This window comes from Phasianus colchicus, chromosome 5 (assembly GCF_987193195.1).
Source record: "Phasianus colchicus chromosome 5, bPhaCol1.hap1.1, whole genome shotgun sequence".
Taxonomy (NCBI): Eukaryota; Metazoa; Chordata; class Aves; order Galliformes; family Phasianidae; genus Phasianus; species Phasianus colchicus.
Window position 1 is genome coordinate 30,442,758 of NC_143440.1, and position 13,069 is coordinate 30,455,826.

The following is a 13,069-nucleotide window of genomic DNA, read 5'->3' on the forward strand; positions in this document are numbered from 1 at the left end:
ATCAGTGCTGTTGTTCATCCTGGGCTGAAAGACTGAGTTGGTGTTTCTCTCACCTCATGTTGGACTCTGAGACTTGCAGTGCTTGTCTGGAGCTAGTAGGGCTGACTCTCAGTGAACGACACCCGGATGTCTTTGCTTTAAAGATGGAAGGATCTCTCTCAGTCGTACAGTGGGACCTCCTGCTACTTCACTGGGACATCGCCACCACCCAGTCTGACTTCTGCTCAGAGGCACCATGCTCTGCTGCAGCCTTGTTTGTCAGGAGATACTGCATCTCAGCTACAGAACAAAGATCATCAATGTGACCACGGCTCTTTTAGCAGAAAATTAACTATGACTGCCTTAAGCCCCAGACAGTTTATTGGCATAAGCAAGGATGAGGATGCACCAGTTCACAGCATGGTGCACCTGGCTATGGACCGAAGGGTGGCAGTGCCAACCGAGTGGTGCCAACATGGTAGGCTGCTACCCTGCACTGCCCAGCAAGAGCAGGGCATGAGTGTCCTTGCCCCGAGGGCCAGGCAACCTCAGGTCACTTCATGTTCATGTAGAACAGTGTGCACAGACATCTCTGAGGAACAGCTCTTGATGACTTAATGTGTCTGCACCCTGAGGACACACTGAGGCGTTCCCGGGCTTCAATCATGGCCTTTCATCTGCTTAAATCTCACTCGTTCATCTTTACTCATTTCCTTTCCATCCTGCTCTCCTAACCCAGGCTCTGGTCAGGTGACATGGCTCTGGGAAGCTTTCCCACTCCACAGATAGTGACTCTGTTACCTCTGTTACTGTACATTTGTTTAATTAATTGCTCATTTTGTTCCTGCACTGTTGTGCTGGCCCAGTACACTTACAGTATGCATGAGTGCCTAAAAGGTGACGAGGCTCCTAGGGTGACTCTGTCCCTTTCATTTATTTATAGAGCTCAAGCACATGATCCCTTATTAATTCCAGGCACCGCTAGCTCAGCCTGACTTGAGATAACATGGCATAGGCTCCAGGCCGTCTCAGCTGGCACTTGACAGCACACAGGGAATGAGGTCCCTGCTGCAGAGAGCGGGGCTGATCAGCCGCAATCAGGAAAGCAATTAAACTTCATGTGGCATTTGAACTGTGGACCCAAAGGTGCACAGAATAGCCTTTGGCCACTCTAAAATCTTTTTTTAAATGCTGTGAGTACTTAACAGAGGTAATTGTAAGGATATAAATCAAGGTTTCTATTATTTCTCAGAAGGCCAACATCTACCACAGCAATTTGAAGGATAGAAATTATGAGAATTTACGAAGCAAATGACTTCTTGTTAACAAGTCATGTATGTAGCAGAAGTTAAAGCAACAGAAGCTGAGCAATCTCATCAATGGGCTTAAATTCAAGCACTGAACTATGGCAGAATTTCACAGATGTTCCTTCTGGTGGATGTTCTTGTTCTTATCCCCGGGCTTCTCTTTGAACTATGCCAGTAGAGCTGCTCCTTGCACCGTGCCTTGAGATGAATCAGGGCCACCAGGCAGCTTGGGTCACCAGCCCCCTGAGCCATAATGCCGCCTTGCCAGGCTACATCAGGTCTGGCACAAAGAATTTATCGTCCTGGATCCAGGCCCAAGGACTGCAGCTCTGGCTTTGCTGCTATCTGAGCAGCCTGGGACCAACATTTTACCTGCAGTTCACTTTTCACCATCTGTTAGACATCTTAAGACATTTGCACTGAACATCAAACTTGCCGACTTCTGTATCTGTATAATTAATGAGCGTTTATGATGTGGCTGTTGGAAGACTTCCACAGAAGTGGAGCTTCTTCCACCCACAGGAGCTGTGCTGTCCCATTTATCCTCTGCATGCTTTCTGTGGATGCACACAGCTGAATCATGCAGCACTGATCTGGATTTCCTTCCTCTAAAGCACTTTTTTTTTTCCAATACAAAATGGAGATGCCAAAGAAGGTTGTTGACTTCATGTAATTTCTCTGAGGTGCTCAGATACCAAGCTGCTGAGCATACTCTTGATAGATGAGATTAGATAAGAAGGAGTGAGATCAAATAGCAGTTTTCTGTTACTACCTTCCAGACAGTTGAGATGGAGCTCAGATACTAATGAGATGGGCATTCTAGAAACACTTAAGAAAGATATGACATTGAGAAGCAACTAAATAAACCATTTTCTCCCCCTACACTTGCATCTATACAGACATGTTCCCCCATCCCATTAAGCTCTTCTCTGTCCCCAAGAGGCAGCAGTCTGGGGCTCTGTAGGTATATGATTTCAGGTCGTTTCTAAATGCCCAGCATGGCTGCTGGGTTTAAGTTCAAGAAGACTAGGTAGCAATACACAAGCTTTCACATGTGAAACTTTGAAAATTAATATGCAAAAATCCCAATCCTTTTTAAAATTCACAGGAATGATTATGCTATTTCGCATAATGTCGGATTAGAGAGCTAGGAAGCGTACAAAGTGTGTTCTTGCTAACAGGTTGAACCTGCTTCCTTGGAAAGGATTTGACACATATTTTGTCTCAGTGAATGGATTCTATGGAACACAAGTAGTCAAAAAGATGTTAGCACTAATTAGCTCAGAAGGGTGCCACTCTGCTGGGATTAAAGCCCCTATCTCAGTGGTAATATTTGCCATCTAGTTTTTTTCAGTAGTTAGAAAAGCCTCTCCAGTTTCCAGACAGACTTTGTCAGAAGTTATCATGGAAGTGCTGCCCACACTGAGCCAGCCCAGCTGCAATGCCATGAATTACTTGAAGAAGCTGTCATCCACTATAGCCATTTGTCTCTCCACCATCAGGCTGGTGGGGCTGTGTTGCTGTCTGTACTACTTAGAGCTGCAGTGCCAACAAGTATTTCTAATACCCACGTCTGCCAGCTCTGCTCTGGGACTGTCCATGCTGAAGAGAGTAAGAGGAGATTTCTAGAGTCTCTCATCTGTCACAGAGTGGTTTCATAAATCCTTTCCTTCAGGGGGAAGGTTCTGGATGCTCTTGGCATCACCGAACAATCTGTCAGCTGGTCTTTAGGCCTTGGAGCAGTGCCCAGTTTTCAGATCCCACATACTTCATGCGATGAGGAGTGCCCCTCCTGACCCAGCATCTAGGCCGCGACTACGGAGATTTGGGCCAGCACCTTCTCCATTACCTCTCTGGCGAGAGTCAGTTCTTCCGACGAGACATGGTCTGCAGAAGTCCCGGCGTGGCGGTGTGTATTCCAGATTCCACTTCAATAATTCACAGGGGCCACAGCGTGCTACCTGCCATGCAGACAGCCGCACTCTCTCACTTTTCCTTTAAATAAGGCATGCTCTCCTCTAACCACAGAGAAAGGTCTCAGAGCTGACATGTATTTACTCTAAATGGGCTTCTCAATCCTACTCTTTTGAACAGAAAAATCTGTCAGTATCAGAGGCAAGCCCAGTGACAGTTCTGGTTAAGCTCATTAGGAAAGACTTGCATCATTTGAACTACTTTGTCCACTAAAGAGAAAATCTCCAGGTGTCTGTCCCTTAAGCTCTGGGGATGTTGGAGTCCACACACAAGCTGCAAGGCACCAATGCTGTGTAGGCTTTTCAATAATAAAACAACAAACCTCCATATCTGTAAAGTTGTTTTTTGTGCTGAAAGATTCACTCTCCTTCACCCACTGGATACAAAACACACTGCTCAAATCCTGTTCTTAAGGTTTGGTGGCTTGTGAGCCACCAAAAGCACATTGCTTTGCACACCTCAGAGCAGATCCCTTCCTGCAGCCCAAAGAGCAGCAGCCAGCTCTGTGCAGCACAGCTGGCAGGCAGCGCCCCGAGTTTCCAACCATGCAAGCAGTCAGACAGAGTCTTTCTGGACTACTAAGAATTATGTGATAGAATAATTAAAGATGACATTTAGAAAGGGATTTTTCATTGTAGTCCCAGAAAGTCTCAGATTTCACCTATAAAGGGTGAAACTGGCAGCCCAAGGGCCAAGCTTTGCCCACAGAAAATTCCTCTGCTCTGTTGGAAATGGAGAACAGCTGTCAGGAGTGCACACACAGCCCAACAGCTGAATGACCCCTATGGTGCCTGTACACAATCAATTATAAGGAGTCAGGATCTGCCACTGCCACATCCCTGTGAGCTGCAAAGCAGGTTGTGAGCATAGGGCTGCAGTGCCATGTCACCTGGAAGGGCCTCATCCCCCATACCCATGGTCAGTGTTCAGGAGGCAAGCAGCTTGTTCTGTGCCAGACTGCTAGAGCAGGTGGGGTCAACAGCATGGTACATCGCTCAGCCTTTAGCCATGTTCAAATCCTACAGAGCTTAACAAGATAAAAAGGCAGCAGCTGTACCACTGCTAGGCTATCTCCAGGTGTTCTGGTTTAACTACAGCACCTGTTATCCTGCTAACTGGATATTTTCACCACAGAGGTATGAGGGAATATCAGTATTAGTAGCACCAAATACCTTGCAATCATGAATCAAACCACAAAAAGGCAAAAGTTTGTTCAAAAATCCATGTTTTTTAAAAATAGTAAAAGTGTAGGATTCATTGTATGAGTTGACAACATTGCTCAGCTGTTCATAAGATTGTCTGGTATTTAAACATAGCACACAAAACAATCTGGAATCAGAGTAGAATGGCAGCTGACATTTTAAAGTTGAACAAAGTAGAAAAGGATGTGTGGTACCAGCTACTTAGGATGGTACTCCCCTGCCACCAGCTATCCATGTGGCCCTGTGCAAATCTCTTGGCTTTCCTGGGCACCAGTTTCTGGCCATTGTGAAAGGTGGAGGCATCTTCTCCCTGTGCAGAGGTGTAGTGAAGATAGACGTGGTGTTAGGGAGGTGGGTGGGAGCAGCAAGGCTTCTGAGATCTGTTCTACCTCATTGAAGTGATATAGAGTTAGGGTTGTCCTAGAATCAGAAATAAAAATTACTTCTGTTAAATCTGTTCAAGGAAACTAAGGCACTGAGTAAAATATCTTATTCTCTAAGAAGAACCCTACAACTTAATTATGATACAACACTGTACAAAAGACTCACTCATCTTTCTTCTTCAGCTATACTGAAATGTACTGAAATGTTGTTGTCTTACTTTATAACTTATACCTAAGTTATCATTTCACGTGCATCTTCAACCAGGTATGAAACAAAGCTGCTTGGTTAACATGAATTTGTGGACCTTCAGTTTAGCTTTCACTCCCCACTCCCTCAGGGACATCAGTGAAAACATAATCAGGTATTTCCAAGTAGGAGAGATGCAGTTTCAGAATTAATCAAATTGAATGAATTGGTAGGAGGACCCCATCAAATGAAATATCTTTGGTGCAGCCTAAGTTCAGATGCGACATTGCAGTGATGCCTTCAAACAGGCTGCTCAGTGTCCTGAGCACCCAGGGTGTCAGCGTTCTACTCTGCAAATGGAAATTGGAGAGGGTGTGCCCAAGCAGTGGCAGAGAAGGCTGCTCACCCATTACAGTGATGGCATAGGGCTGCCTGCATGCTCCCTACAGCTCCTTTCAGCCCTTTCCACTTTTCCCCACTGGTCTGTGCTGAAGCTGAGCAACCAGCACAACAAAAATGGCCTAAAGCAGAACTAGTTTGTGTTTTCTAACCAGCTCTCCAACACTGTTGTGAGTTAGCAATACAGTTCCACTTTTGACTCATCTCTAGAAATGAACTTCCTTTCTTTCTGCCGAAAAAGGTGACCTGCAAGCCAGTCTGATGCAAGGTAATTTTTCTGTTTATATGATGACTTTGATAAGGCACACAGATTAGTGTTTTTCCTTCATAATAAAGCAGCAGTTTGTTTATGTGCTGTAATCCGGAGTGACTTTATTTTTATGGTGAAAGCCTGAACGTGACAATAAATGGACAGAAATGCTGGTTGTAAAACTAGTGAGCACTTTAAATATGCTGTTGCTGTCTCTGCCTCTTGCTTGCACATACCCCCACTCCTGGCCCCTCTCAGCAGTCACAAGATAAGCTTCGAAGAAACAAGGCCATTGATTGACAGCTCATTAGAAGTTGCAAGAGCAGCAAAACACAAACTGGAGCCCGTGGCTTTCTGTCGGCTGGGCCAGGAGGCGTGCTGGTCAGCAGTGGCCTGAGAGGAACAAAGACTGCAGGAGACACCGGAGGAAAACAACATGAAATTTTAATGGTGTGCTCAAAAGGCCAGGTGTAATGGATCAGGGCCAAGGCCTCCCCTGCCCTCCCCTGCCCCCCCTCGATCGCCTATATTTACATTCTATATATAGGCACAGAGAGTATAGGTTGTGCCATGTGGCACGTACACATGCTCATGGATTCAGAGGATCCCGATTTTGATATGCCAGACAGAATTTATCTGCAAATCCATTTATAAATGAAAGACTCCAAGTATATACAGTGTTAATATCTGTACATATTAGATGTCACAGCTCTAGTCTTAGATAAGGGCACACACTGAGCCAAATTCGCCCCTGCAGTGAAAGCCAGGCAAGTTTTACTAGGAATGAATTTGGCTTAATGTGTCTGCCTGTAGCTATGTTTGTTTTTACAAATCCTGCTTATCCTTCGTGTAAGCATATTCCTCATAGTTAGGACTTCTACCAGGCACATGCCAATCCACCTCCAAGCCATTAGCTGGGATATCTGTCTCTTCAGCGTCCCTCGAGGTCCTTCAAGCCCCCAGTCCCTGCTGGAGGGCGCTTGCTCTTCAGACATCACAAATCCCTCTTGGCAGGCATGCTGGTGACCACCCTGTCTGCACCCTGAGAGTGCAAAATGGCAGAGGAGTTCATCATAAATTAATGCAAGGATAATTAGCCTTGGCCCTTTGTATTGAATGTAATCTGACAACGGTCACAACCGATTTTTAGTTGAATTTTTCCAGTGGCATTTTTTTCTCAATTTCCTCCTTTTCTTTCTGTTTAACATGTAGGTAGACATGCATGGTTCTGAAGGCTGAATTATTTCTAGTTCTGCAGGTTATTTAGCCTCATTTATTGTGTAAATACTCAGAAAAAGAGCAGTTACCTCTTTCTAATGGGTAGTCAAACACAAGGGCCTCAAATTTATCGTTTTCAAGCTTTCTTACTAGTAGACATTCATTATACCAGTGGATCAGCAAGGCTAGATTATCTGTCTTTTAGCATCTTAAGGCATTAAATATATGAAGAATCATTTATAGGATTCTCCTAGATCTGGGACACCCTGGAGAAAATACTAGCAAGAGGAAATGTCTAAAGGAACATACAGGTAGGCTGCAGTAGCCACTACAGACTACTTAAGCACAGAAGCTCACATTCTGCTGGAATTCAGGCAACATTCCTACTTGCTTGAAGACTTCACAGGTTGAGGAGAGGTAGTGTTTTGTGCAGTGAATAAATTGAGACCATGGACATTATTATGGCATGGACTTTACTGATAAAACGTAACTTCACGGCCACAGTTCTTGAGTAAGCGTAACTTAAATTCAGTCAAGTCAGTGGTGCTACCTGGGCATAAAACTGAGATAAAGAAGCATACAATCTAAAGCTCAATTGCAATTTAAGAAAATTTACCTCTGCTATAATGCAGTAATAACATTTTTCACTTCTTTAATATGTTTTCTCTTCAGATCTCAACGCATTATAACAGTGATGTGTAAAATTACGTCTTGATTTTTGCAATAGAGACACCAAGTCCTGAGACAGGCAGTATGATCTGCCTACAATCCCTAAGGATTTGTTAGGAGCCATTATTCACTCCCATGTTCTCCCTTCTGCTCATGACAAATGTAATTGTACTTTCACTTGACCACTGAATTTACTGATAATTCTTCAGAAGAATTTTCAAAATTCTATCTGAAATGAAATGTAACACTATAAAGGAATAAGGACTGAAGTTCACATAATCTGTGCACACAGAAATCAACAAGTCACAATAGAAGTTTGGGGATTGGGAGCTTTGAGGGACTCATCTAATATATGGAAAGTCTGTGTGCATGTGTAGGCAAATATCCTCTCAAAACTTGCTGTCACAGCACAGCTCTGAGCCAGTACACAAAAAGGCATGAGATGTAACCTTTCTTCAGTATTGTAATCCAGCTCTTTCCTAAGTCATTGCTCCCCAGCCGCAGTGAATTGAAAGGAAATATTGAAGCAGGCTGCTCATTCTTCTGGGCCGTGGCTGCGGGGGCTTCCTCAAGACCCGCCAACACAAAGCAAAGCCCCATTCTGCAGGGACCAAGCATTCCCAGGGGGCCCTCACATATCCCTCCATTGTGATTTTCCTTCCAAAATAGTACAGTGCTTTACAAAAAGTCCAAAACACAATAGTATGACTCAGCAGTTTGGAACTACAGGCCAGCTCACGTGAAAGTGTCATTGCCATAACCCAGCGGCACTGTGCACCTCACAGCCTCGTGGCTCTGAGGCTGGGCAAAGGGATTCAGACACTCTACTTGCATTACAGGTGTCCTAGGCAGACAGATCAGCTAGTGCTAGATACTGAAAAAGCAAATGTTTCAGGAAAACACACATGGAAATGCCGTAGTTGTCCAACCTGCCCAGATATTTTAGGAGCATCTCAGGCTGGCTGGCAAAAATCACTCAGCAAAGAGATGAGGCAGCTCTCTGGGCCTGCTTGACAATAAAGAGGACTCAATCACAGCTCTAGGCCTCTCAGTTACTATGCTATTTGTGAAAGTGTTTGGACAACAGAAAGCACCAATTGCAGCCAGTACTGCTCGTGGTGCAAGCCGGACTGGTGTGCCCAGTCGCCTTCTGTGGCAGGGAACAAGGGAAAGCCAGCAGAAAAATGAGGCCAGGTGATAGAAGTAAAGAGGACTGGCGGAGCACCAAGGAGAGAAAACACAAAGCGGGAGGGAGTTGGGAAACAGCAGAATTACAAGAAGAAATAGCAGATAACTGTAAGAAAAGAGAAGGGGAGATATGAAAGCTAGCTTAGCCAGCAGTGGTCCTCAGTGTTAGTCCCAGGGCAGACAGCAGTGAGTCAGCACAGCGCTTTCCCAGGAGGATAACCGGGCTTGCATCATGCACAAGAAGAGAGGTTGCTGCGCTTCCATCACCCCACAGCTCTCCCTCACCCCTGCTAACCACCAAGAAGTGGGACCTGACCCTCCTGAGCAGCCACAAGCTCTGCTGGCACCATTATCCCTCCTCCGCCTTCTCTAGTGATTCCCCTGAAACTGGCCTGCTGCCTACTTGAAACCCTGGCAAAAGCTTACATTGCCCTGAGGTTCACTGGTGCCTGATCAGCTTTCAGCCTTCCCATTTTATTGCTGCAAAGTCTTCACATCAATAAAGAGTTTTGTTTTCCCACCAACTTTCCCTCACACCAAAAATTCTGGGCATTTTGAAATATGTGTCTGTGCCCCAGTGTGACTTCAGTACCCAGTATACACACACACTTGAAAATACAGCCATTGGGGTATGGTACTTCCCAATAAAGCAGCTCTTCAAAATGAAGCATGCTATTTATCCAATTGAAAACTTGCTTTTCCCATGGAATTTTCTGAAACTGTTATGTTTATGTCTCCTTTTAAAGAGGAGACAACGCTAGTATTTTGCTTTTTTTTTTCTGTCGTTCCAGACTGCTCTATTTTCAGCAAGCAACCCCCCAATTTTTATTTTTACAAAAATAGATCATTTAAAAAATTGGAAGGAAATAATGAAAATCAGTCCAGAAAGTTTCATGTTCTGTTATGAGTTTTCCACATGCATTAATCTGCTCTGCCTCTGTCCACCCTCAGCACCTGGCAGCAAGCTGGAGCAAGCTCAAGGGAAGGTAAGCTCCCTCTTGCTGAATGGCCAGTGCCAACTGCCGGCACACTTAAAAGGATTTCCATTAAATAATCACTCCTCTGTGGCACCTGAAACATGCAGTAGCCAAATGGCCTCACTGGTGTGCTGTGTTGTCATTAGACCAGGTCACAGGCCTGGTCCCCACAGGTCTCCCCCGATGTCCCTGGCTGCTGCAACTTGGTCCCAGTAGTAGCGGGCAACCTGCCAGATTTTCCTGGGGGGTGGGGGGGGGCAGGCACAGAAATGAAACAAATATCATAAGAAACAGTGAGCACCTCTCCAGATTTAAGCAGAGACATTACTGTAGTTTTGTAAGAGGATCTCATCTATCTCTTTAATAAGTAAAGAATTTGGGTGACACAGGACCTTCTTGTCTCTAGTGGAGGACGTTTTTCCCCGGGGAACTTGAAGCTCAGTTATTAAAAATGAAAATCTATCTCAGCCTTTCAAGTCTGTTCTTGGAAACACCAGCTGTTAAAAAGGGGAGAAGAAAAAAGGAGCCAAACCAAAGGGCCCTTTCAGACGAAGTTTCTTCTGTGATCTTGGGACCAGGACAGCTGTACCCAGCTACTCAAAGGAGAACAGGTGAGCTATGATGCTTTATACATATCACACTGAAAATGCTGAGTTTCCTCTGAGTTGCTCTCTACCTCGAGTGCCAAGATGCACATTTAGATCTCAAGTCCAAAGAAAACCTCTTCCCAAAACTGATGCATCTCCCCAGGCTGCTGTGGGAAATGGATTTTCAGGAGCATTAGAAGTTCTGTGAGGGCCTCAGGGATCATCAGTTGCAGAGTCTTTCAGGAGAAAATATAAGACATCCTGTTCTACCAAATTGCCTTTAGATTTGTTTTCTAAGTTTGGATATTTTTCAGAAAGTTGTTTGTTTTACTTGTTTCCTACCAATATTGTTAAGTCTAACCCATCTGCTCTTACTGGAATTTGGAGGTGATTTACCACTGGATTTGCTAGGAGAAGAATCAGGTTCAGTTTTTTCTATTAGTCCTAATGGGTATACATTAAAAAAAAAAAAAAGAAAGAAAAGCAACAAGCAATATTTACAACGAACACAGTGAAAATAAAGAATCAAAGAAGCAAAAGGAGATTTATCTACCTCTGCCAATGAAAGTGGATTTTTTTTTCTGCCTTCATAGCTATCATTATCTTCTGTGTTTTACACACAAAAAACTTCTAACACATGGAGAGTTTATTAACATCGTTAGCTGAAGACAATAAAAAACATCAGAAAGAATGTTCTATGGGGGGTGAAACAAAGCATATAGATTTGCATATGAAAACAAGAGATCTGAAGTCACAAACAACTGTGTCTCCAGTTCCAGAGACTCTACTGAAAGGTATTCTGAGCTGACTGAATATTCAACATCCTGTAAACTCTTTATGAAACTGATAGGAAAGCTTCAACTGTAGCAGCAAAGTGAAAGTTCTTTATAATTTTCTGTTCTACTTTCTTCATATTTGTAAATCTTTTTTTTTTCCTTTAAAAAAAAATAGATAAAAACATCAAGCAGTTGGCAAGTTCTAATACTAGATATTTCATTTGAATTACTGGCTGAATTAGGCAATTCTGGTTTTATTTCCAATTTTATTTTTTTGCTTCAGTTTAAATTTTACTGTGTTTAGGATTTAAATGCTCCACTGTGCTGAACACCCACAATGGTCCTATAATGTAATAGAAAACATAAACCCTCCATGCTAGGGGTCAAGTTTCTCTGCTTTATCTTCACATTCAGGAGAGTCAGACTATTTTTCCACCATTTTCCATCCAAATGCTTTTGAGGTCAAACCTCAAGAAGTAACACTGAGCATTTCCCAAAATAAATGGAGTACAGTGTGCTGGCTGTAGCCAAAGGTCCACTTTGCCCAGTGTGATACACTGACAGCTCTGACAGAACACATGACGTTCAGGCGATATTCCTCTTCTATAAGACAGAATGACAGCAAGTCTGTGTTCTAATTCTTCTGGGACCACACGCAGTGTACTTTGTTAAGACCTGATTCTGCAAAGACTTCTCTAATCTATATCCTGTGAGTAGCACTGAGAATAATAAAAAATCGAGGAATTTGAAATACATGCACATGTCCCGGGATACAGCTTATTACTGCCACTCATTCAAAAACCAATGGGAAAGTAGACGGGGAAATTTTTTTTTAAATGTGATTACATGTATCACTTTGATGTTTTTAACTTATTTCAAAATGAGATTTTTCCACCTGAGTAGATTACAGCAGGTTCTAGCCACAGAATCAAACAGCCTTATACAAGTAGAGAGTCCTGGAGGCAAAGTGAAGAGTGTGGAGCCAGCCCCAGAGGTTACGCATGAGGCAGCTGTGAGTTAGCAGTACCATCATTTTTCATGCAGCAATAGAGAGGAAAGACCTAATTCTGCCAGGCAGCAAGTGTATCTGGTGATTCCTGAATATTCCCAGTGTCTGTTACTAGCAATGCTCAAGAGAGTGCTCAGTATTTCAGCCAGATCACATCCCTCCGAAGACAGTTTTCCTTTAACCTTGGCGAGGAGTGGCACAGGCTGCAACTCTGTAAACACTGTATGCTTATTTTATGTTAATATCTAGAACAGTCCCCTCATGCAGTCCCAGTAGCAGAGTCAAGCATCTGTGAGAGCTTATGCTGCAGGAGTTGGTACAGAATGCAAGGGGGAAACATGACAGAGGAAGGAGAAGCAAACACACAAGAACGTAGCAGGAAAAGGCAGAGAAAAGAAAGTGGATAGGAATGCAGAATCAGAGGGAAAAGGCAGGCAGTAGAAGAAACCCAAAGATGAGAATTTAAGTGACAAGTGAATTTAACAGTCAAAGTCAAATCAATAAATGCTTTGTTTGTTTCTTTTAATGGAAAGGAAGATAAATCTACATGGGAACTTTCCTGTATGTCATTAGCATGCTGTAGAAATCCTGTTCTGTACAAAGTCTCTGTAGATTTGGACAATTCCTTAGAGAAAGTGAAATTCTCAGGAAATCTCTGTGAAGAGAGAGGAAAGAAAGAAAGAAAGAAAAGACAGGGAGAAAAAACTCTGTATGATTCCAGCATACAAGAGACTGTTCAGTGATGAACAGACAGAGGTGCATCTCAGCCCCAGTTGTTGGTGTTTCCCTTGACTTGTTGCTGTGAGGCAGAGCTGACAATAGGCACCACTGACTGCAAAATGCAAACTGCTTTCTTTGGTCCTTGCAGTATGAACCAGGCACAAGCCTGAGAAAAGGTAAAGCATTTTCCCAAGATACTGCCAATATCTGGATAGAAAAGAGTGTTTCAGGTTTGCTCTGAGAG